Here is a 24,458-nt window from a genome sequence, read left to right on the forward strand (position 1 = left end):
AATTGACTTTTTACTCAATGATTCAATCCAATCCCTCAAACTTTTGTTGGCCACTTTATACAAGCACTTATGAGGAGTGCAGTGGGGAAGACAAAAATGAATAAGACGTGTTCTTACTCAAAGGAGTTTGCAATCCAGTGGGAAAGACAGGGTTGTGCACAAATATACCAATATATGGTGTGATTATTATAATGGAAGAATGACTCCAGAAGGTTTAAAATATTTGCTATACTCATTTAAAATATATATATATATATGTGTAGAACACATATCCAAAAGATGTTTACATGTACAGTACATAAAATGGAGGAAGAGCAGGTCGACACACTAAGAAAACTATAAGCAAAATGAAGAAAAGCTCAAAAAGAAGTCTATTTACAGATGTAAATATTTTAGAGCTAATGATTAACCCAGACAAACTGATCAACAAATGTATGAGTACCTGTTATATATAAGCCATTTATTCTTTTGTACAAATATCTTCTGTAATATTTCAGACAATCAACAACCCTCAAAACATCGATTACAGTCATACTAAAAAGAGACCTTTAAGGGCATCTGATCCAGTCCCCTCCTAAAGAAACCAAGGTCCCACTAGGTTCATTTTCTTATCCAACCTACCTCCTCCGAGAGATCCAGCCACCCTCCTTCCTCCCCAACAACTCAGACTTGAATCCTCAGTCTCTCTTGACCTTTCTCCTTCATCCCCAGGAACCAATCAACTAGCAAATCTGTGGCTTCTGCCCAAATCCATCCCACAACGACATGCTTCCCACCTTCATGCTCTTCTTGCTTGGAATTCCTAAGCGGCCTAAACCCCAGTCATTCCTGAAATCACAATGCGGGAGCTGCCCTTTTTAAGCATGGCTGTGATCATGCTGTTCCCTTGCCACCAAAATCCAAAAACCAAAAGCATGTTTAGCCTACAGTTCCAACTCTCTCATTCTCAATTCCATCTGTTTCTGGTTGTTCCTTGCCCCACACCAACCCTCCAGCCCACCTAGGCTGGATGCTATCCCTACTTGCACATACACTCTGCACTCTCCCTCCCATCAGGAGCTTGGTGTGGCGCCAGAATGCCCTACCTGTTCAGGCTTTATCCACCTGTCAAGATCCTGCTTAACCTCTCCCTCTTCCATTAAGGCTTCTCAGATCTCCAGCTGGTCATTAATCTTTTGACCCACCTCTCCACACTCCGTTTCCCACTGCACATTACTTGTACTTATTTCACAGTATTTAATCTTTGAATTGTGGTTACAGATGTGTCAGCTAAACCATTAGATGAGTGGTTCTCAAATCGTGGTCCCCAAACCAGCAGCATCAGCAGCATCTGGGAACTTGTTAGAAATGCAAATTCTCCGCTCAGTCAACCTACTGAATCAGAAACTCTAGGGTGAAGCCCAGTACTCTGTTTTGATGAGCCCTCCAGGGGATTCTGAGGCACAGTGGCGTCTGAGAACCACTGCACTAGACGGTAAATCCCCCGAGGGCAGTGGCGAGGACTAAGATTAATTCATCCCAGCTCCAGAGGCCTGGCCTGAAACAGATAAGAGCACCAGTGGAATTTCCCAAAATAAATTTCCCAGGGTCACACTAAGTTAGCAGCTGAGACAAAACCAGAACTCAGGTTATCCTGAATATCAGACCAGAGTTCTTTGCAGCACGTCTACAGTTTGTGATAGGGAATTTAGACTGCTTAAATCCATGCATAAAAAGCTACATGGAATAGGAAATGCACTTACATTACCTAATAATGACAGATTGTACAATAAGCAAATCAGGTCATTTTCAATCTGTCGTCTTCAAAATGATGAATTAGTTGATCTGGCTGAGAAGGTCTACTTGGAGACACCCTGTCTGCATGAAGTGAGAAATCCTACAGGAACTGAAGAATAAGCAGTCACTGAATGTGTGTTCTTCAAACTTCTTACGGGACTCACTATTAACAAGTAAATTATGCACACAGAATGATTTTTAGAGGCAAACTCAGAAGCTTGTCTTTTTAAAAACACATTATACTATATCGTGGATATCTTCCTTTTGAATGCATATTTTTTAAGTAAGCAGCTTTTGACCAAAACATATGTAAATATCCTAATAATATGAAAAAACTGACACGTACCGATGTGAATGTTTTTAAATTTCTCATTTATTTTGAGCCTCCTATTGACTAAAGTTGGCTAAATTTTTGAGAGTTCATTCCTTTTCTCTCAATCTTTGGAGTTCTTAGAGGCTTATTACTTCTTAAGTGCTCTTCTTTCTTATGAGTTTTGTGATGGCTGTCATGTGAGAATAGTAAAACCCGTTCTCCATTTTTTCATGACTTATTTGTAAAATGATAAATAATAGATAAATGTAAATATCATTGACTCTTAAAATGTGAAGCCTAAAGAAACTTTAAAGGGAAGGAAAAAGCACTCAGGCCACTGAATCCAGGTAATACCCACACTTGCATAGTAAGATTGTCCTACTGTTGTATAATCATGTGGATGAAAAATACTGCCTGCCATATCAGTAAACAAAGGATGTGGCAACCATCGAACCAGCAGCCACTGCAGCTGCCCCCAACTGTGCACCCTGAGGGGATTCAGGATGGAGAAAAGCAGGATACTGGCCCTAGATAGTGAAGGCGTATATCAAAGGAATAATATCAATGAGTCCAGACTTTTGCATCTTCCCATACATAGAAAAGCGCTAAATTCATTTACTTGAGATGTCTGGTTTTCTTTAATTAACAGTAATCTTTTGATGTTCTGACTACCCGGTTTTTGTTGCAAAAACTCCTATACATCCTGGCTCCTCCCTTACCTCTTCAGAGTAGTCCCTCAGAGCTAGCTGAGAGGCTGTCTTTGGGGCGTAAGTCCTCAGTTTTGTCCGCCAAATAAAACAGAATTCTCAACTTTTCGGTTGTGTATTTTTTCCAGTCGACAATCAGCAATAGTAGGAAAGTGAGTTGGACTGAGATCAAAGTGGACTGATTAAAATGCTGAGGGGTGTGATGCAGAACTAAACGATGAGGGTGCTTTCAGTGAATCCCGATCACTTAAACATCCTTTACTAATATAACTCTGAACCCATTTTTGCAGCATTAAGCAATGGATCTACACTTTGAAAAAAATCAAGACTCTATTTTGGGCAACAATGTCCTCCAGGCCTACCCTCTGAGGAGAAGAGGCTCCAGGGTGGCTGGTGAGCCCAGAGACCAATTCAGGACCTGCTTCCAGCTGAGGGGGTCACCATCCTCTCTGCCCCAGAGCTGTGCTATCTCTCTTGCCCTGCACCAGCTCTGGGGGCTATGGTGAAGAGGACCCCAAAGGCAAAGAAGCCCAGGCCTTATCTGAAGCCATGCCCCTCCCTCCCTGCCCCAGACCCAGAGTGGGTTGTGAGAGCCACAACAAAGAAGAGAAATTACATTCATCATTTCTAGTCATTCCTGCTCAAGGAACATATGGTCATTTTAAGTTATGGATAAATTTCATAGCCTTCCTGAGCCACTGGCCCTAGGAAATCAGGGTGTAAGAAAACTTTTACTGTATAGAAGTCATCAGATTAAAGGTCTATGACTCAGTGAATCAACAAATAAATTGAGAAAAAAATCCTGGATGGAATCAGGAGTAGGTGTCAACATAGGCACTGGTTTGATGGGGAAGGATGAAAATGAAATGTGTGCTCTGGTTGTGTTAAAATAATTCTAATTACAGCCAATTAAGTGAGGTGCTTATCCTTTATGCTTAACTTGTGCTTAATTACCATGCAGTATAATAATGACTTCTCAACATGTTCTAAATTAATACTGTATCCTTTATTTGATTGTAACAGAAAATTCTTCACACTTATCTAGCCAGATCTCAAGGTCCAGCTCTAGGCATATTACCTGATCTTACTGGGAACTGACCCATAGGCTAGAGTTTACTTTGCCATTGACGGAGTCAGTCATGCTGGTGAGAGATGCAGAGTAAAGGGACAAAGTAGGTGATTAAATAGTTAATCCCATTAGGGGATTGTAAGTAGAGAAATAAGTATGGGAGACCCCTGTAAGTTAATGATCACTCAAGAAAGCAGGTTTGCTTAACCACAAAACCAAGCAGACTTACTGAGCAACAAAACCATGCAACAGAAGCATGAGACATGCCCCAAAACAATAAAACAATGGTGGAAAGAGACCCATATCCTGCCCAGTGAGGTCAGTAAGTTAATGATTCCTAGGACATGCTCCTCTGCACACACTAAAAACAAAAATATGAGGAAAAGGTGACATTATATTATACTAAAACCTGAAATGATTTACCATATTTTAGTATATGTTACCGCCTTTTTGCTCATTTCCATTGCGCCATGACAGTCCCAGTTTGACCATGTAGGGACAAGAAAACTCCCCTGCCCGATGCGGAGAAGGAGCTGATGACAGAAGCTTGACGTCTACTCAAGAAAGAGGAAGAAGGTGGTCTTCTCCCCCTCCCCACTTTTCCTTTGATTATAAAACTGTAGCCCACTAAGATCTGGGCCTCAGCATTCCCTTGCCTGCCCGCTTGTAAACCTCACAAGCATCCTATTCTAATAAATCACTTCTTATCTATCACTTTGCCTCTCGCTGAATTCTTTCTGCCCTGAGACATAAAGAACCGGAGCTCCTCCTAGCCCCCCACCCTCTGAGATGCATTTCTGCAGTTTCACTGGGATGGGTATCACGCTCCATATAGGAGTACTGAGTCGTCAGTGGGGCATCAGACCAGTAGGGCTGCTTGGGGAATCCACCACACGCTAAGCCACCAACCAACACCTGACTCAGAAGCATCTTCCTGGCCCAAATGGTCTCCAAGTATAATTGTCTACCCACAACTCCAATTTTAAAAAAAAAAAAAAAAAAAGAGGCACTTGCCTGTGACTAAAAACACTCCCTAAAGTATTTCTGTGTGTATGAACTGGCACAGAAACAAGAACACTGAAAAGCACTGGACTTTAGAACAAAATTGACTAATGAAATACAAGGGAAAATCTAAAACATTAAGAGAAGTAAAGGGAATGAAATATTTTTAGGATCTTTCTTTCCTCTACTTTAAGTCAGTTCAAGGAGCATGTTGGGGTCAGCTATACGTTAGACTTTTAAGTGCTTTAAAAAGAGGTGATACTCCCTCTTGCGAGAGCACCAGAATCACAAGTAACTGCTAAACAATCATCGACAGGAAGACACTGGAACTCACCAAAAAAGATACCCCGCATCCAAAGACAAAGGAGAAGCCACGATGAGACGGTAGGAGGGGTGCAATCACAATAAAATCAAATCCCATAACTGCTAGGTGGGTGACTCACAAACTGGAGAACACGTATACCACAGAAGTCCACCCACTGGAGTGAAGGTTCTGAGCCCCACGTCAGGCTTCACAACCTGGGGTCCAGCAAGGGGAGGAGGAATTCCTAGAGAATCAGACTTTGAAGGCTAGCAGGATTTGATTGCAGGATTTCGACAGGACTGGGGGAAACAGAGACTCCACTCTTGGAGGGCACACACAACGTAGTGTGTGCATTGGGACCCAGGGGAAGGAGCAGTTGACCCCATAGGAGACTGAATCAGACCTACCTGCTAGTGTTGGAGGGTCTCTTGCAGAGTTGGGGTTGGCTGTGTCTCACCGCGAGGACAAGGAAGCTGGCAGCAGAAGCTCTGGGAAGCACTCCTTGGCGTGAGCCCTCCCAGAGTCCGCCATTAGCCCCACCAAACAGCCGGGGTAGGCTCCAGGGTTGGGTCACCTCAGGCCAAACAACTAACAGGGAGGGAACCCAGCCCCACCCATCAGCAGGCAAGCGGATTAAAGTTTTACTGAGCTCTGCCCACCAGAGCAACACCCAGCTCTACCCACCACCAGCCCCTCCCATCAGAAAACTTGCACAAGCCACTTAGATAGCCTCATCCACCAGAGGGCAGACAGCAGAAGCAAGAAGAACTACAGTCCTGCAGCCTGTGGAACAAAAACCACATTCACAGAACAATAGACAAAATGAAAAGGCAGAGGACTTTGTACCAGATGAAGGAGCAAGATAAAACCCCAGAAAAGGGGCTTCCCTGGTGGCGCAGTGGTTGAGAATCTGCCTGCCAATGCAGGGGACACGGGTTCGAGCCCTGGTCTGGGAGGATCCCACATGCCGTGGAGCAACTAGGCCCGTGAGCCACAATTACTGAGCCTGTGTGTCTGGAGAGGCCGCGATAATGAGAGGCCCCGCACACTGCGATGAAGAGTGGCCCCCACTTGCCACAACTAGAGAAAGCCCTCGCACAGAAACGAAGACCCAACACAGCCATAAATAGATAAAATAGTGTTTAAAAAAGAAAAAAAAAAAGCCAGCTTGTATATCACCTGCTCTTTAAAAAAAAACAAACAAACCCAGAAAAACAACTAAATGAAGTGGAGATAGGAAACCTTCCAGAAAAAGAATTCAGAATAATGATAGTAAAGATGATCCAGGACCTCGGGAAAAGAATGGAGGCAAATATCGAGAAGATGCAAGAAATGTTTAACAAAGACCTAGAAGAATTACAGAACAGACAGAGATGAACAATACAATAACTGAAATGAAAAATACACTAGAAGGCATCAGTAGCAGAATAACTGAGGCAGAAGAACAGATAAGTGACCTGGAAGACAGAAAGGTGGAATTCACTGCCACAGAACAGAATAAAGAAAAAAGAATGAAAAGAAATGAAGACAGCCTAAGAGACCTCTGGGACAACACTAAACGCAAAAACATTCCCATTATAGGGGTCCCAGAAGGAGAAGAGAGAGAGAAAGGACCCGAGAAAATATTTGAAGAGATTATGGTCAAAAACTTCCCTAACATGGGAAAGGAAATAGCCACCCAAGTCCACGAAGCACAGAGAGTCCTATACAGGATAAACCCAAGGAGAAACATGCTGAGACACACAGTAATCAAATTGGCAAAAATTAAAGACAAAGAAAATTACTGAAAGCAGCAAGGGAAAAATGACAACATACGAGGGAACTCCCATAAGGTTAACAGCTGATTTCTCAGCAGAAACTCTACAAGCCAGAAGGGAGTGGCATGACATATTTAAAGTGATGAGGAGGTCGGGGCAAGATGGCGGAAGAGTAAGACGCAGAGATCACCTTCCTTCCCACAGATACATTAGAAATACATCTACACGTGGAACTGCTCCTACAGAACACCCACTGAACACTGGCAGAAGACGTCAGATCTCCCAAAAGGCAAGAAACTCCCCACGTACTTGGGTAGGGCAAAAGAAAAAAGAGAAAACAGAGACAAAAGAATAGGGACGGGACCTGCACCAGTGGGAGGGAGCTGTGAAGGAGGAAAGGTTTCTACACACGAGGAAGCCCCTTCGCGGGCAGAGACTGCGGGTGGCAGAGGGGGGAAGCTTCGGAGCCACGGAGGAGAGCGCAGCAACAGGGATGCGGAGGGCAAAGCGGAGAGATTCCCGCACAGAGGCTCGGCGCCGAGCAGCACTCACCAGCCCGAGAGGCTTGTCTGCTCCCCCGCCGGGGCGGGCGGGGCTGGGAGATGAGGCTCAGGCTTCGGTCGGTTCGCAGGGAGAGGACTGGGGTTGGCGGCCTGAACACAGCCTGAAGGGGGCTAGTGCGCCACAGCTGGCCGGGAGGGAGTCCGGGAAAAGGTCTGGAACTGCCGAAGAGGCAAGAGACTTTTTCTTGCCTCTTTGTTGCGCGGCGAGCAAGGAGAGGGGATTCAGAGCACCACCTAAACGAGCTCCAGAGACGGGCGTGAGCCGCGGCTATCAGCGTGGACCCCACAGCAACAGGGGCGCAGAGGGAAAAGCGGAGACATTCCTGCACAGAGGTTCGATGCCGACCAGCACTCACCAGCCCGAGAGGCTTGTCTACTCACCCGCCAGGGCAGGCGGGGGCTGCGAGCTGAGGCTCGGGCTTCAGTCGGATCGTAGGGAGAGGACTGGGGTTGGCAGCGTGAACACAGCCTGAAGGGGTTAGCGCACCACAGCTAGCCGGGAGGGAGTTCGGGAAAAAGTCTGCAGCTGCCAAAGAGGCAGAGACTTTTTTGCGGTGCGCAAGGAGAGGGGATCCAGAGCGCCGCCTAAACGAACTCCAGAGACGGGCGCGAGCCGCGGCTATCAGCGCGGACCCCAGAGACGGGCATGAGACGCTAAGGCTGCTGCTGCTGCCACCAAGAAGCCTGTGTGCGAGCACAGGTCACTTTCCACACCGCCTCTCCCGGGACCTGTGCAGCCCGCCACTGCCAGGCTCCCGTGATCCAGGGACAACTTCCCCAGGAGAACGCACGGCGCGCCTCAGGCTGCTGCAACGTCACGCCGGCCTCTGCCACCGCAGGCTCGCCCCGCATTCTGTACCCCTCCCTCCCCCCGACCTGAGTGAGTCAGAGCCCCCGAAGCAGCTGCTCCTTTAACCCCGTTCTGTCTGGGCGGGGAACAGACGCCCTCAGGCGACCTACACGCAGAGGCGGGTCCAAATCCAAAGCTGAACCCCAGGAGCTGTGCGAACAAAGAAGAGAAAGGGAAATCTCTCCCAGCAGCCTCAGAAGCAGCGGATTAAAACTCCACAAACAACTTGATGTGCCTGCATCTGTTGAATACCTGAATAGACAACGAATCATCCCAAATTCAGGAGGTGGACTTTGGGAGCAGGATATATTAATTTTTCCCCTTTTCCTTTTTTTTTGTGAGTGTGTATGTATATGCTTCTGGGTGAGATTTTGTCTGTATAGCTTTGCTTTATAATAGCTTTATTTTACTTCACTATATTATAGCCTCTTTCTTTCTTTCTTTCTTTCTTTCTTCCTATTTTTTCTCCCTTTTACTCTGAGCCGTGTGGACGAAAGGCTCTTGGTGCTCCAGCCAGGCATCAGGGCTGTGCCTCTGAGGTGGGAGAGCCAACTTCAGGACACTGGTCCACAAGAGACCTCCCAGCTCCACGTAATACCAAATGGTGAAAATCTCTCAGAGATCTCCATCTCAACATCAAGACCCAGCTTCACTCAACGACCAGCAAGCTACAGTGCTGGACACCCTATGCCAAACAACTAGCAAGACAGGAACACAGCCCCATCCATTAGCAGAGAGGCTGCCTAAAATCATAAAAAGGCCACAGACACCCCAAAACACACCACCAGACGTGGACGTGCCCACCAGAAAGACAACATCCAGCCTCATCCACCAGAACACAGGCACTAGTCCCCTCCACCAGGAAGCCTACACAACCCACTGAACCAACCTTAGCCACTGGGGACAGATAACAAAAACAACGGGAACTACAAACCTGCAGCCTGTGAAAAGGAGACCCCAAACACAGTAAGATAAGCAAAATGAGAAGACAGAAAAACACACAGCAGACGAAGGAGCAGGGTCAAAACACACCAGACCTAACAAATGAAGAGGAAATAGGGAGTCTACCTGAAAAAGAATTCAGAATAATGATAGTAAGGATGATCCAAAATCTTGGAAATAGAATAGACAAAATGCAAGAAACATTTAACAAGGACGTAGGAGAACTAAACAGGAACCAAGCAATGATGAAAAACACAATAAATGAAATTAAAAATACTCTAGACGGGGTCAATAGCAGAATAACTGAGGCAGAAGAACGGATAAGTGACCTGGAAGATAAAATGGTGGAAATAACTACTGCAGAGCAGAATAAAGAAAAAAGAATGAAAAGAACTGAGGACAGTCTCAGAGACCTCTGGGACAACATTAAACACACCAACATTCGAATTATAGGGGTCCCAGAAGAAGAAGAGAAAAAGAAACGGACTGAGAAAATATTTGAAGAGATTATAGTTGAAAACTTCCCTAATATGGGAAAGGAAATAGTTAATCAAGTCCTGGAAGCACAGAGAGTCCCATACAGGGAAAATCCAAGGAGAAACACGCCAAGACACATATTAATCAAACTATCAAAAATTAAATATAAAGAAAACATATTAAAAGCAGCAAGGGAGAAACAACAAATAACACACAAGGGAATCCCCATAAGGTTAACAGCTGATCTTTCAGCAGAAACCCTGCAAGCCAGAAGGGAGTGGCAGGATATACTTAAAGTGATGAAGGAGAAAAACCTACAACCAAGATTACTCTACCCAGCAAGGATCTCATTCAGATTTGATGGAGAAATTAAAACCTTTACAGAGAAGCAAAAGCTGAGAGAGTTCAGCGCCACCAAACCAGCTTTACAACAAATGCTAAAGGAAATTCTCAAGGCAAGAAACACAAGAGAAGGAAAACACCTACAATAACAAAATCAAAATATTTAAGAAAATGGGAATAGGAACATACATATCGATAATTACCTTAAATGTAAATGGATTAAATGCTCCCACCAAAAGACACAGACTGGTTGAATGGATACAAAAACAAGACCCATATATATGCTGTCTACAAGAGACCCACTTCAGACCTAGAGACACATACAGACTGAAAGTGAGGGGATGGAAAAAGATATTCCATGCAAATGGAAATCAAAAGAAAGCTGGAGTAGCAATTCTCATATCAGACAAAATAGACTTTAAAATAAAGACTATTACAAGAGACAAAGAAGGACACTATATAATGACCAAAGGATGGATCCAAGAGGAAGGTATAACAATTGTAAATATTTATGCACCCAACATAGGAGCACCTCAATACATAAGGCAAATACTAACAGCCATAAAAGGGGAAATCGACAGCAACACAATCATAGTAGGGGACTTTAACACCCCACTTTCACCAATGGACAGATCATCCAAAATGAAAATAAATAGGGAAACAAGCTTTAAATGATACATTAAACAAGATGGACTTAATTGATACTTATAGGACATTCCACCCAAAGACAACAGAATACACATTTTTCTCAAGTGCTCATGGAACATTCTCCAGGATAGATCATATCTTGGGTCACAAATCAAGCCTTGGTAAATTTAAGAAAATTGAAATCGTATCAAGTATCTTTTCCGACCACAACGCTATGAGACTAGATATCAATTACAGGAAAAGATCTGTAAAAAATACAAACACATGGAGGCTACACAATACACTACTTAATAACGAAGTAATCACTGAAGAAATCAAAGAGGAAATCAAAAAGTACCTAGAAACAAATTACAATGGAGACACGACGACCCAAAACCTATGGGACGCAGCAAAAGCAGTGCTAAGAGGGAAGTTTATAGCAATACAAGCCTACCTCAAGAAACAGGAAACATCTCGAATAAACAACCTAACCTTGCACCTAAAGCAATTAGAGAAAGAAGAACAAAAAAACCCCAAAGCTAGCAGAAGGAAAGAAATCATAAAGGTCAGGTCAGAAATAAATGAAAAAGAAATGAAGGAAACAATAGCAAAAATCAATGAAACTAAAAGCTGGTTCTTTGAGAAGATAAACAAAATTGATACACCATTAGCCAGACTCATCAAGAGAAAAAGGGAGAAGACTCAAATCAATAGAATTAGAAATGAAAAAGGAGAAGTAACCACTGAAACTGCAGAAATACAAAGGATCATGAGAGATTACTACAAGCAACTCTATGCCAACAAAATGGACAACCTGGAAGAAATGGACAGATTCTTAGAAATGCACAACCTGCCGAGACTGAACCAAGAAGAAATAGAAAATATGAACAGACCAATCACAAGCACTGAAATTGAAACTGTGATTAAAAACCTTCCAACAAACAAAAGCCCAGGACCAGATGGCTTCACAGGTGAATTCTATCAAACATTTAAGAGAAGAGCTAACACCTATCCTTCTCAAACTCTTCCAATATATTGCAGAGGGAGGAACAATCCCAAACTCATTCTACGAGGCCACCATCACCCTGATATCAAAACCAGACAAAGATGTCACAAAGAAAGAAAACTACAGGCCAATATCACTGATGAACATAGATGCAACAATCCTCAGCAAAATCCTAGCAAACAGAATCCAACAGCACATTAAAAGGATCATACACCATGATCAAGTGGGGTTTATCCCAGGAATGCAAGGATTCTTCAATATACTCAAATCAATCAACGTGATACACCATATTAACAAACTGAAGGAGAAAAACCATATGATCATCTCAATAGATGCAGAGAAAGCTTTCGACAAAATTCAACACCCATTTATGATAAAAGCCCTGCAGAAAGTAGGCATAGAGGGAACTTTCCTCAACATAATAAAGGCCATATATGACAAACCCACAGCCAACATTGTCCTCAATGGTGAAAAACTGAAACCATTTCCACTAAGATCAGGAACAAGACAAGGTTGCCCACTCTCACCACTATTATTCAACATAGTTTTGGAAGTGTTAGCCACAGCAATCAGAGAAGAAAAAGAAATAAAAGGAATCCAAATCGGAAAAGAAGAAGTAAAGCTGTCACTGTTTGCAGATGACATGATACTATACATAGAGAATCCTAAAGATGCTACCAGAAAACTACTAGAGCTAATCAATGAATTTGGTAAAGTAGCAGGATACAAAATTAATGCACAGAAATCTCTTGCATTCCTATACACCAATGATGAAAAATCTGAAAGTGAAATTAAGAAAACACTCCCGTTTACCATTGCAACAAAAAGAATAAAATATCTAGGAATAAACCTACCTAAGGGGACAAAAGACCTGTATGCAGAAAATTATAAGACACTGATGAAAGAAATTAAAGATGATACAAATATGGAGAGATATACCATGTTCTTGGATTGGAAGAATCAACATTGTGAAAATGACTCTACTACCCAAAGCAATCTACAGATTCAATGCAATCCCTATCAAACTACCACTGGCATTTTACACAGAACTAGAACAAAAAATTTCACAATTTGTATGGAAACACAAAAGACCCCGAATAGCCAAAGCAATCTTGAGAAAGAAAAATGGAGCTGGAGGAATCAGGCTCCCTGACTTCAGACTATATTACAAAGCTACAGTAATCAAGACAGTTTGGTACTGGCACAAAAACAGAAACATAAATCAATGGAACAGGATAGAAAGCCCAGAGATAAACCCATGTACATATGGTCACCTTATCTTTGATAAAGGAGGCAAGCATATACAGTGGAGAAAAGACAGCCTCTTCAATAAGTGGTGCTGGGAAAACTGGACAGGTACATGTAAAAGTATGAAATTAGAACACTCCCTGACACCATACACAAAAATAAACTCAAAATGGATTAAAGACCTAAGTGTAAGGCCAGACACTATCAAACTCTTAGAGGAAAACATAGGCCGAACACTCTATGACATAAATCACAGCAAGATCCTTTTTGACCCAGCTCCTAGAGAAATGGAAATAAAAACACAAATAAACAAATGGGACCTAATGAAACTTAAAAGCTTTTGCACAGCAAAGGAAACCATAAACAAGACCAAAAGACAACCCTCAGAATGGGAGAAAATATTTGCAAATGAAGCAACTGACAAAGGATTAATCTCCAAGATTTACAAGCAGCTCATGCAGCTCAATAACAAAAATACAAACAACCCAATCCAAAAATGGGCAGAAGACCTAAACAGACATTTCTCCAAAGAAGATATACAGATTGCCAACAGACACATGAAAGAATGCTCAACATCATTAATCATTAGAGAAATGCAAATCAAAACTACAATGAGATATCATCTCACACCAGTCAGAATGGCCATCACCAAAAAATCTAGAAACAATAAATGCTGGAGAGGGTGTGGAGCAAAGGGAACCCTCTTGCACTGTTGGTGGGAATGTAAATTGATACAGCCACTATGGAGAACAGTATGGAGGTTCCTTAAAAAACTACAAATAGAACTACCATACAACCCAGCAAGCCAACTACTGGGCATATACCCTGAGAAAACCATTATTCAAAAAGAGTCATGTACCAAAATGTTCACTGCAGCTCTATTTACAATAGCCAGGACATGGAAGCAACCTAAGTGTCCATCAACGGATGAATGGATAAAGAAGATGTGGCACATATATACAATGGAATATTACTCAGCCATAAAAAGAAATGAAATGGAGGTATTTGTAGTGAGGTGGATGGAGTTAGAGTCTGTCATACAGAGTGAAGTAAGTCAGAAAGAGAAAAACAAATACAGTATGCTAACACATATATATGGAATCTAAGGAAAAAAAAAAAAAAAGGTCATGAAGAACCTAGTGGCAAGACGGGAATAAAGACACAGACCTACTAAAGAATGGACTTGAGGATATGGGGAGGGGGAGGGGTAAGATGTGACAGGGTGAGAGAGTGGCATGGACATATATACACTACCAAATGTAAAACAGATAGCTTGTGGGAAGCAGCCGCATAGCACAGGGAGATCAGCTCGGTGCTTTGTGATCACCTAGAGGGGTGGGATAGGGAGGGTGGGAGGGAGGGAGACGCAAGAGGGAAGAGATATGGGAACATATGTATATGTATAACTGATTCACTTTGTTATAAAGCAGAAACTAACACACCATTGTAAAGCAATTATACTCCAATAAAGATGTTTAAATAAATAAATAAATAAATAAAGTGATGAAAGGGAAGAACCTACAACCAAGACTACTCTACCTGGCAAGGATCTCATTCAGATTCGATGGAGAAATCAGAAGCTTTATAGACAAGCAAAAGCTAAGAGAATTCAGCACCACCGAACCAGCCCTACAACAAATGCTAAAGGAACTTCTCTAAGTAGGAAACACAAGAGAAGCAAAGGACCTACAAAAACAAACCCAAAACAATTAAGAAAATGGTAATACATATCGATAATTATGTTAAACATGACTGGATTAAATGCTCCAACCAAAAGACACATGTTCACTGAATGGATACAAAAACAAGACCCATATATATGCTGTCTGCAAGAGACCCACTTCAGACCTAGGGACACATACAGACTGAAAGTGAGGGGATGGAAAAAGATATCCCATGCAAATGGAAATCAAAAGAAAGCTGGAGTAGCTATACTCATATCAGATAAAATAGACTTTAAAATAAAGAATGTTACAAGAGACAAGGAAGGACACTACATAATGATCAAGGGATCAATCCAAGAAGAAGATATAACAATTATAAATATATATGCACCCAACATAGGAGCACCTCAATACATAAGGCAACTGCTAACAGCTATAAAAGAGGAAATCGACAGTAACACAATAATAGTGGGGGACTTAAACACCTCAGTTACACCAATGGACAGATCATCCAAACAGAAAATTAATAAGGAAACACAAGCTTTAAATGACACAAGAGACCAGATAGATTTAATTGATATTTATAGGACATTCCATCCAAAAACAGCAGATAACACTTTCTTCTCAAGTGCGCACGGAACATTCTCCAGGATAGATCGCATCTTGGGTCACAAATCAAGCCTCAGCAAATTTAAGAAAACTGAAATCATATCAAGCACCTTTTCTGACCACAACGCTATGAGATTAGAAATGAATTACAGGGAAAAAACGTAAAAAACACAAACACAGGGAGGCTAAACAATACGTTACTAAATAACCAAGAGATCACTGAAGAAATCAAAGAGGAAATCAAAAAATGCCTAGAGACAAATGACAATGAAAACACGAGGATCCGAAACCTATGGGATGCAGCAAAAGCAGTTCCAAGAGGGAAGTTTATAGCGATACACTCCTACCTCAAGAAACAACAAACATCTCAAATAAACAATCTAACCTTACACCTAAAGGAACTAGAGAAAGAAGAACAAACAAAACCCAAAGTTAGTGGCAGGAAAGAAATCATAAAGATCAAAGCAGAAATAAATGAAATAGAAACAAAGAAAACAATAGCAAAGATCAATAAAACTAAAAGCTGGTTCTTTGAGAAGATATACAAAATTGATAAACCATTAGTCAGACTCATCAAGAAAAAGAGGGAGAGGACTCAAATCAGTAATATTAGAAATGAAAATGGAGAAGTTACAACAGACACCACAGAAATACAAATCATCCTAAGAGACTACTACCAGCAGCTCTATGCCAATAAAATGGACAACCTGGAAGAAATGGACAAATTCTTAGAAAGGTATGACCTTCCAAGACTGAACCAGGAAGAAATAGAAAATATGAACAGACCAATCACAAGTAATGAAATTGAGACTGTGATTAAAAATCTTACAACAAACAAAACTCCAGGACCAGATGTCTTCACAGGTGATTTCTATCAAACATTTAGAGAAGAGCTAACACCCATCCTTCTCAAACACTTCCAAAAAATTGCAGAGGAAGAAACACTCCCAAACTCATTCTGTGAGGCCACCATCACCCTGGCACCAAAACCAGACGAAGATACTACAAAAAAAGAAAATTACCGACCAATATCACTGATGAATAAAGATGCAAAAATTCTCAACAAAATACTAGCAAACAGAATCCAACAGCACATTAAAAGGATCATACACCATGATCAAGTGGGGTTTATCCCAGGAATGCAAGGATTCTTCAATATACGCAAATCAATCAATGTGATCCACCATATTAACAAATTGAAGAAGAAAAACCATGTGATCATCTCAATAGATGCAGAAAAAGCTTTAGACAAAATTCAACACCCATTTATGATAAAAACTCTCCAGAAAGTGGGCGGGCGTAGAGGGAACCTACCTCAACATAATAAAGGCCATATATGACAAACCCACAGCCAACATCATTCTCAATGGTGAAAAACTGAAAGCATTTCCTCTACAATCAGGAACAAGACAAGGATGTCCACTCTCACCACTATTATTCAACATAGTTTTGGAAGTCTTAACCACGGCAATCAGAGAAGAAAAAGACATAAAAGGAATCCAAATTGGAAAAGAAGAAGTAAAACTGTCACTGTTTGCGGATGACATGATACTATACATACAGAATCCTAAAGATGCCACCAGAAAACTACTAGAGCTAATCAATGAATTTGGTAAAGTAGCAGGATACAAAATTAATGCACAGAAATCTCTTGCATTCCTATACACTAATGATGAAAAATCTGAAAGAGAAATTAAGGAAACACTCCCATTTACCATTGCAACAAAAAGAATAAAATACCTAGGGATAAACCTACCTAGGGAGACAAAAGACCTGTATGCAGAAAACTATAAGACACTGATGAAAGAAATTAAAGATGATACCAACAGATGGAGTGATATAACATGTTCTTGGATTGGAAGAATCAATATTGTGAAAATGACTACAGTACCCAAAGCAATCTATAGATTCAATGCAATCCCTATCAAATTACTAATGGCATTTTTTACAGAAGTAGAACAAAAAATCTTAAAATTTGTATGGAGACACAAAAGACCCCGAATAACCAAAGCAGTCTTGAGGAAAAAAAATGGAGCTGGAGGAATCAGACTCCCTGACTTCAAACTGTACTACAAAGCTACAGTAATCAAGACAATATGGTACTGGCACAAAAACAGAAATATAGATCAATGGAACAGGATAGAAAGCCCAGAGATAAACCCACGCACCAATGGTCAACTAATCCATGACAAAGGAGACAAGGATATACAATGGAGAAAAGAGTCTCTTCAATAAGTGGTGCTGGGAAAACTGGACAGCTACTTGTAAAAGAATGAAATGAGAACACTCCCTAACACCATACACAAAAATAAACTCAAAATGGATTAGAGACCTAAATGAAGACCGGACACTATAAAACTCCTAGAGGAAAACATAGGAAGAACACTCTTTGACATAAATCACAGCAAGATCTTTTTTGATCCACCTCCTAGAGTAATGGAAATAAAAACAAAAATAAACAAATGGGACCTAATGAAACTTAAAAGTTTTTGCAAAGCAAAGGAAACTACAAACAAGATGAAAAGACAACCCTGAGAATGGGAGAAAATATTTGCAAACGAATCAACGGACAAAAGAGTAATCTCCAAAATATATAAACAGCTCATGCAGCTCAATATTAAAAAAACAAACAACCCAATCCAAAAATGGGCAGAAGACCTAAATAGATATTTCTCCATAGAAGACATACAGATGGCCAAGAAGCTCATGAAAAGCTGCTCAACATCACTAGTTATTAGAGAAATGCAAATCAAAACTACAATGAGGTATCACCTCATACCAGTTAGAATGGGCATCATCAGAAAATCTACAAACAACAAATGCTGGAGAGGGTGTGGAGCAAAGGGAACCCTCTTGCACTGTTGGTGGGAATGTAAATTGATACAGCCACTATGGAGAACAGTATGGAGGTTCCTTAAAAAACTAAAAATAGAATTACCATATGATTCAGCTATCCTACTTCTGGGCATATACCCAGAGAAAACCATAATTCAAAAAGACACACGCATCCCAATGTTCATTGCAGCACTATTTACAATACCCAGGACGTGGAAGCAACCTAAATGCCCATCGACAGACAAATGGATAAAGAAGATGTGGTAAATACATACAATGGAATATTACTCAGCCATAAAAAGGAACGAAATTGGGTCATTTGTAGAGATGTGGATGCATCTAGAGACTGTCATACAGAGTGAAGTAAGTCAAAAAGAGAAAAATATCATATATTAAAGCATATATGTGGAACCTAGAAAAATGGTACAGATGAACCAGTTTGCAGGGCAGAAATTGAGACACAGATGTAGAGAACAAACGTATGGACACCAAGGGGGGAAAGTGGCGAGGGGGTGGGGATGGTGGTGTGCTGAATTGGGAGATTGGGATTGACATGTATACACTAATATGTATAGAATGGATAACTAATAAGAACCTGCTGTACAAAAAAATAAATAAAATAAAATTCAAAAATTCCAAAAAAAAAAAAAAGGTGAGATACAAGTTTACATACAGTTTGTTAAATTATATGCTTTAGTAGAGAAAAAAACTGCACATAGGAGATTGGTTGTAGAAAACAGAAGGCGTAGAAGACTGACGGGGGGGATTCCTGTAACAAATCTACCATTTTTCCAGCAGTGAGAAGAATAGTACCTTGAGTTGCTTTTTCAAAGTTTCTATTTAAGAAAAATCTGAAGAAGAAAAGGACAAAAATTATTCCTAAATCCCTGTATGTTATTATACTTCCTAAGGAGTTTTAGGAAGACCGATGAGTGTAAATTGCCATATAGGTGATCTCAGCAATAATTCAAAGAACTGAGTGCAAACTCAGTACACATTGGGGGGAAGAAATGCCTTTGACCTCTACCACTCCCCAAAAAACATAAATATTTATATCTTAATTTCACTCCTGCAAAAAATAATGAAAATGAAATGATTAAATCCTAAGTGGTAATTTGCATTTTATTGCCCCAAATAAATAAATGCATAAATAGGATATTTAAAAGAAAAATAGAGGGAAAGATAAATATACGTATATTTATTTTTATACAAATAACTATTACATATAATAACATTATATAGAAAACTATATATATAACTATATATATATGAACAATATTTTTTTAACATTTTAAAACAGCAGAATGTTTTTGTTTGAATACAATCTTTAAAAAGCCAAATATAAGTAAATAACATGGTACTGGATTATAACCCACAGTTTAAGATAAATATCCACGAGTCCATACGATATACATACATAATTGAATAAATAAACAAGTGGGGATGAAAAGACAAATCTGCCATGCAGAAGAATTCCAAATCATTTATGCAGCTGCTTGTCCCTACCGAAGAAGTTGAGCAGAACTCGCCATCTCAATAGCGTGGGCTGTGCGGAGTGACCTCCTTCCAAAGAGTACAGTATTGAGAAGGGGGGAAAGAGTAACTTCACAGTGGAGGAACCTTCCAAACACTCCCTCAGCCAGGTGACCAAAGTCAACATCACTAGTGATAAGTCATGCTGTTGGTGTGTACTCTCGACATGATGTGATGAGACCACCTCTGTGGTCTTCCTCTCAAAACTCATAACCCCAGTCTATTCATGAGAAAAACATCATGAAAATTCTAATTGAGGGACATTCTACGTGATACCTATGGGGTACCTAACCAGTACCCCTTTAAACAGCCAAGGTCATCAAAAACATGGAAAATCTGAGAAAGTGTCATAGCCCAGAGGAGCCTAAGGAGACATGACAACTAAATGTAACATGGTATCCTGGATGGGATCCTGGAATAGAAAAAGGACATTAGAGAAAACTGAGGAAATCTGAATAAAGTATGGACTTTAATAATAATGCATTAGTATTGGTTCTTTAATTATAACAAATGTGCCATCCCAGTGTAAGCTGTTAGTAAGATAGGAAACCATAGTTTACCCTGTATACCATCTTTGCAACTTTTCTATAAACCTTAAACAAAAAGTTTATTTTTAAAAAGGTAAATATACAAAATCATGTTTTTTTAATGAGATGCTTTTATTAAAAGTGGAGTTCAGAGAAGCTCCAGAGCCCTGCTCTCTATATCTCTGACCCTAGGGACTTCCCTGGTGGTCCAGTGGTTAAGACTCCACACTCCCAATGCAGCCGGTCCAGGTTCGATCCCTAGTCAGGGAACTAGAGCCCGTATGCATACCGCAACTAAAAGATCCCTCATGCCGCAACTGAAGATCTCGAGTGCCACAACTGAGACCCGGTGCAGCCAAATAAATAAATATTTTTTAAAAAATCTTAAAAATATATATATCTCTGACCCCACCCGCTGCTCCAATCCTAGCTTGCCCCTCTGAAACCCAGAGCAGTTTGACATCACTATCATGAAAAACTGGGACAAGTTACTATTACAAAACACCAGCCCATTTCAGGCAGCCTAGCAGCACTGAGCTGCATGACTTCAGCTGACTGTATTAGACCACAAGCTCTATGTGGGAACCACATCTTAGCCACACAAGCGCATGCTGAGCACTCTGTCGGCATCAAAACACTCTGCTGACAAACTCACCAGCACCAGCATGAGCGGCACCATTGCAAACACAAGGTGATGGCTTTCACTGCCAGCCCTATGGGCCTTTCTTGGCCACAGATCTGCAAAAATTACTTCCCCATTAGTCAAGTCTGTTCCCTGTGAGATCAGACAGGACAAATCTCTCCAACATGCCCTTCTGGCCTCCTGGAGTCTTACAGAGTGATGCACACTCCCCCTCACCCCCATCACCCCACCCAAACACTACCTCCGGTAGAACTCAAAAAAGGAGGGAAACAGGAGATTCCGAAAATCGATCAGGTTTATTTTTATACTACTTTCATGTTTAACTGATCCATTTTATCACAGATTAATCACCCACAGGACAAACGGGTACAGCTGAATCAAGCCCTAGCACGCTCTCTGCAAATGAAAGTTAACATTCACACAGCGAGCTACAGATTTTGTTTCCCATCAGTTGAGAGTGGCCATTGTTCCAAATGGCAGTAATATCACAGCAATGAATCACTGTCATGAAAGTAACATCTGCGGAGTCAGGAAAGAACTATTATGAAAACAGATGAATCACTTGGGAACCCAGGGTTCACACTAACATCACATACTTATGTAGCAGTTTGGAGAGGCATTCATTTTGCAAGTAATTAGTGAGCACCCACTACATGCCAGGCAAATCCCAGCTCTCATGGAGCTTATGTTCTTATGTAGGAAACTCAATATTTAAGAAAACAAGACATGAAGAAAAATTCACAGTGATAAGCGCTGGGGTGAAAATCACCCACGGTAAAATGCTAGGATGATGAGGCTGTGGGCGAGGTAATACGGACGGATCGGGGAGGCAGATTTGATGGTCGGGAAAGACTTGCCAGACAGGTAACATTTTAACTTTTTGTCATTGACCCAAATGTCAAAGAGATGCAAGCCATGCAAAGATTTGGGAGAAGGGTGCTCCTGGCAGAGGGAACGGCACAATGCAAAGGCCCTAAAATGGAACCAGGTTGGTGTGTTCCAGAAATAAAAACCTCCTGACAATCCCCAGAGATGGGCAACTGTAGTTCAGAAAGGTGAAATCTGAGGCCAACGTGGAAATAAACCCAGCACAGCCGACTGCCCTGCTAGTCTCCAAGCACCACGCAGAGCTGTGTCCTTAGCTGGGAAGCTAGGCCCCAAAAGAACTGAGTGTGGGGAATCAGGCCCTCATCTGAGATAGTGGTTCATGGGGCAGACAGGCGGCCTCTGAAAGCTGTTTCACAGGAAGAGAATTTGAGGTCAAACATAAAAATCAAGACTCCTGTGCAATGTGGCCAGGGCCCAGCAGCCCAAATGACTTGATACTATACAGGGCACATGAGGCCCCAGGGCTGGGCAGCAAGGGCCCACAAGGGCCAAGCAGGTGCACGGGAGGATCGTCAAAATTCCAAGGGAACTTAACTATATACTGCACCAAGTCTCCCCCAGCCCAAGAATCCCAATTTAGTAGGTATGTGACAGAACCTGGGAATCTGAATTTAAATAAGTTCCCAGGTGATTCTGTTTAGCCAGACCTTAGAATGACTGTGGTTGGGAGTGAGGAGAGGGCAAGCTTGTCCTGGAGGGGAAAGGTGAGTCTGAAGAATCCTATGTCTACAAACGAATAGAATCAAGGATTGAAGTGAATGCAGTAAAAGCATTTGGTATAACTCAGTGTCCATTCATAATTTTAAAAATTATTTTAAAAGAAAAAGGGACTTCAATAAAGATGTTTAAAAAAAAAAAAAAGGGAAGTAAAATTTTATAGTCTAATAAAGATTATCTAAAAAATGTATAGCTTATATCATTTATGGAGAATTTGAAAGTATTCTCCTAGGAATAGGAATGAAACAAGATTGTCAGCTATTACCACTTATATTCAATGCCATTATAGATGTCATATTTAATGCAATTAAACAAGAAAAAGAAAAAAATCTTATACAAGTTGGGAAGAAAAAAAATAAAGTGAATGTAGTTGAAATAAAAAAATATATATATGAAACCAAAACTGTACCAGCTAATAGGAAAATACAGTTAAGAACATTGTGTAACTAGGTGTATTCCTTTCCCTCCAACCACATCTCCAAATTCAGGAGACATTACCTTTGTTTTCAATATAATGTATTCAGTGTAAGTTTAAAATCTAAACTTAGGCTATATGATGTTTCATAATGTCATGTTTAACACTGGCTCATGAAATTCCTGAAAATTTAAAACCAGCTCTCAGCATGAGCCAGTTCCAGCGTACCACTGGCAAAAGCTTTTAAAAAAAACAGTCCACTGCCTTTCCTTTCCTTTCCCTCTTCAGGTCTTAGTCTTCTCTTCCCTACAATCAATGTACAGCCTTCACATCTGCTCCTAGGAGCCCCACGGTTCCAGCTGCTGAGGGGCAGCTGGTGCCAGGAGGTGGGCAGGGAGGGGGATGGGAGGAAGCAGCTGGCTCACTGGCCCCATCTAGGAATCGTCAAGAATGGCTGTGCTTGGGGTGTTTTACATACTGGGATTCCACACAAGAGCTCATTCAGAAAAGGAGCTCTTGAGGGCAGGGCGGGGAACAGTAACAACAATGTTTTTCTTCAAGTGTGAAAACTGCTGGTCTAGGTGATTGACACACAGTCTACACGTCCATCCATGATCGTGCAGATATGTGTTACCCACACCCCAATAAAGCTGGTGGTGCCAGCGATGCCCTCCTCCAATCTAACGTGAAGCTAAAGAACGTGATGGGAGGGATATTTTTCCAACACAGCACAAGCTAGTTCACTCTTACCTTGAGAGTACACTCTCTTCTCAATTCTAAATACATTTTAAAAATACACCTCGGGGCTTCCCTGGTGGCGCAGTGGTTGAGAGCCTGCCTGCCAGTGCAGGGGACACGGGTTTGAGCCCTGGTCTGGGAGGATCCCACATGCCGCGGAGTGACTGGGCCCGTGGGCCACAACTGCTGAGCCTGCGCGTCTGGAGCCTGTGCTCCGCAACGAGAGGCCGCGACAGTGAAGAGGCCCGCGCACCGCGGTGAAGAGTGGCCCCCGCTCGCCACAACTAGAGAGAGCCCTCGCACAGAGACGAAGACCCAACACAGCCATAAATAAATAAATTAGTTAAAAAAAAAAAAAAAAACCGAAATGGGAAGCATCTCTTTAAAAAAAAAAAAATACACCTCTATACAGATGCTCCTTGGTTAAGAGCGATGAATCCTGCTTCACCTACTAAATGCCATCCTATGCTTATAAATTAAGAAAAATCAAATTTTCTACCTAATGTCAAAACACATACCCAAAAAGTATGATTGTCAACGGCATACAGTCCATTCTCCCAAGTTGTAACCAGCTCTGCTGCCAGAAGTCCTCCTTCTACTTCTCATCACTGGGGTCCCATGGAATGCCATTCTCACTCAAGAATTCCTCCTGGGCAAAATTAATTTCTCCCTCGTCCATATTCCCATAGGGCCCCACCTCCATGTCTCCTCCAGCAGTGATTCCAGTTTGCTTGGTTATTTATGGATGTCACTCCTGCTGGGTTTGGGGTGGAGCAGGGAGGGCGATGTGAAAGACGGGAACCTAACATTTATTGTATCATTTCTATGTTCCAGGCTCTAGGCTAAATGCTTTACAGGCATCGTTTCCTGTAGTCCTCACAATAATCCTATGAGATAGGTACTTTT

The 24,458-nt window shown here is 41.5% G+C and overlaps 1 protein-coding gene across 3 annotated transcripts in view; it reads right to left on the reverse strand.

The window, feature by feature from the left end:
• Positions 1-24,458, reverse strand: part of PLD1 (phospholipase D1) — a 224,681-nt gene that overhangs the window by 192,212 nt on the left and 8,011 nt on the right. The window contains exon 1 of one of the 3 annotated variants that reach the window (XM_068546245.1): positions 5,579-5,799. The exons of the other annotated variants lie outside the window; for them this stretch is intronic. The gene's annotated coding sequence lies outside the window, so the exon portion shown is untranslated. Of the gene's footprint in view, positions 1-5,578; positions 5,800-24,458 lie in introns of those variants that run through there. 3 annotated transcript variants of the gene reach the window in all.

The sequence above is a fragment of the Eschrichtius robustus genome, chromosome 6 (assembly GCF_028021215.1).
Source record: "Eschrichtius robustus isolate mEscRob2 chromosome 6, mEscRob2.pri, whole genome shotgun sequence".
NCBI classification, from domain to species: Eukaryota; Metazoa; Chordata; class Mammalia; order Artiodactyla; family Eschrichtiidae; genus Eschrichtius; species Eschrichtius robustus.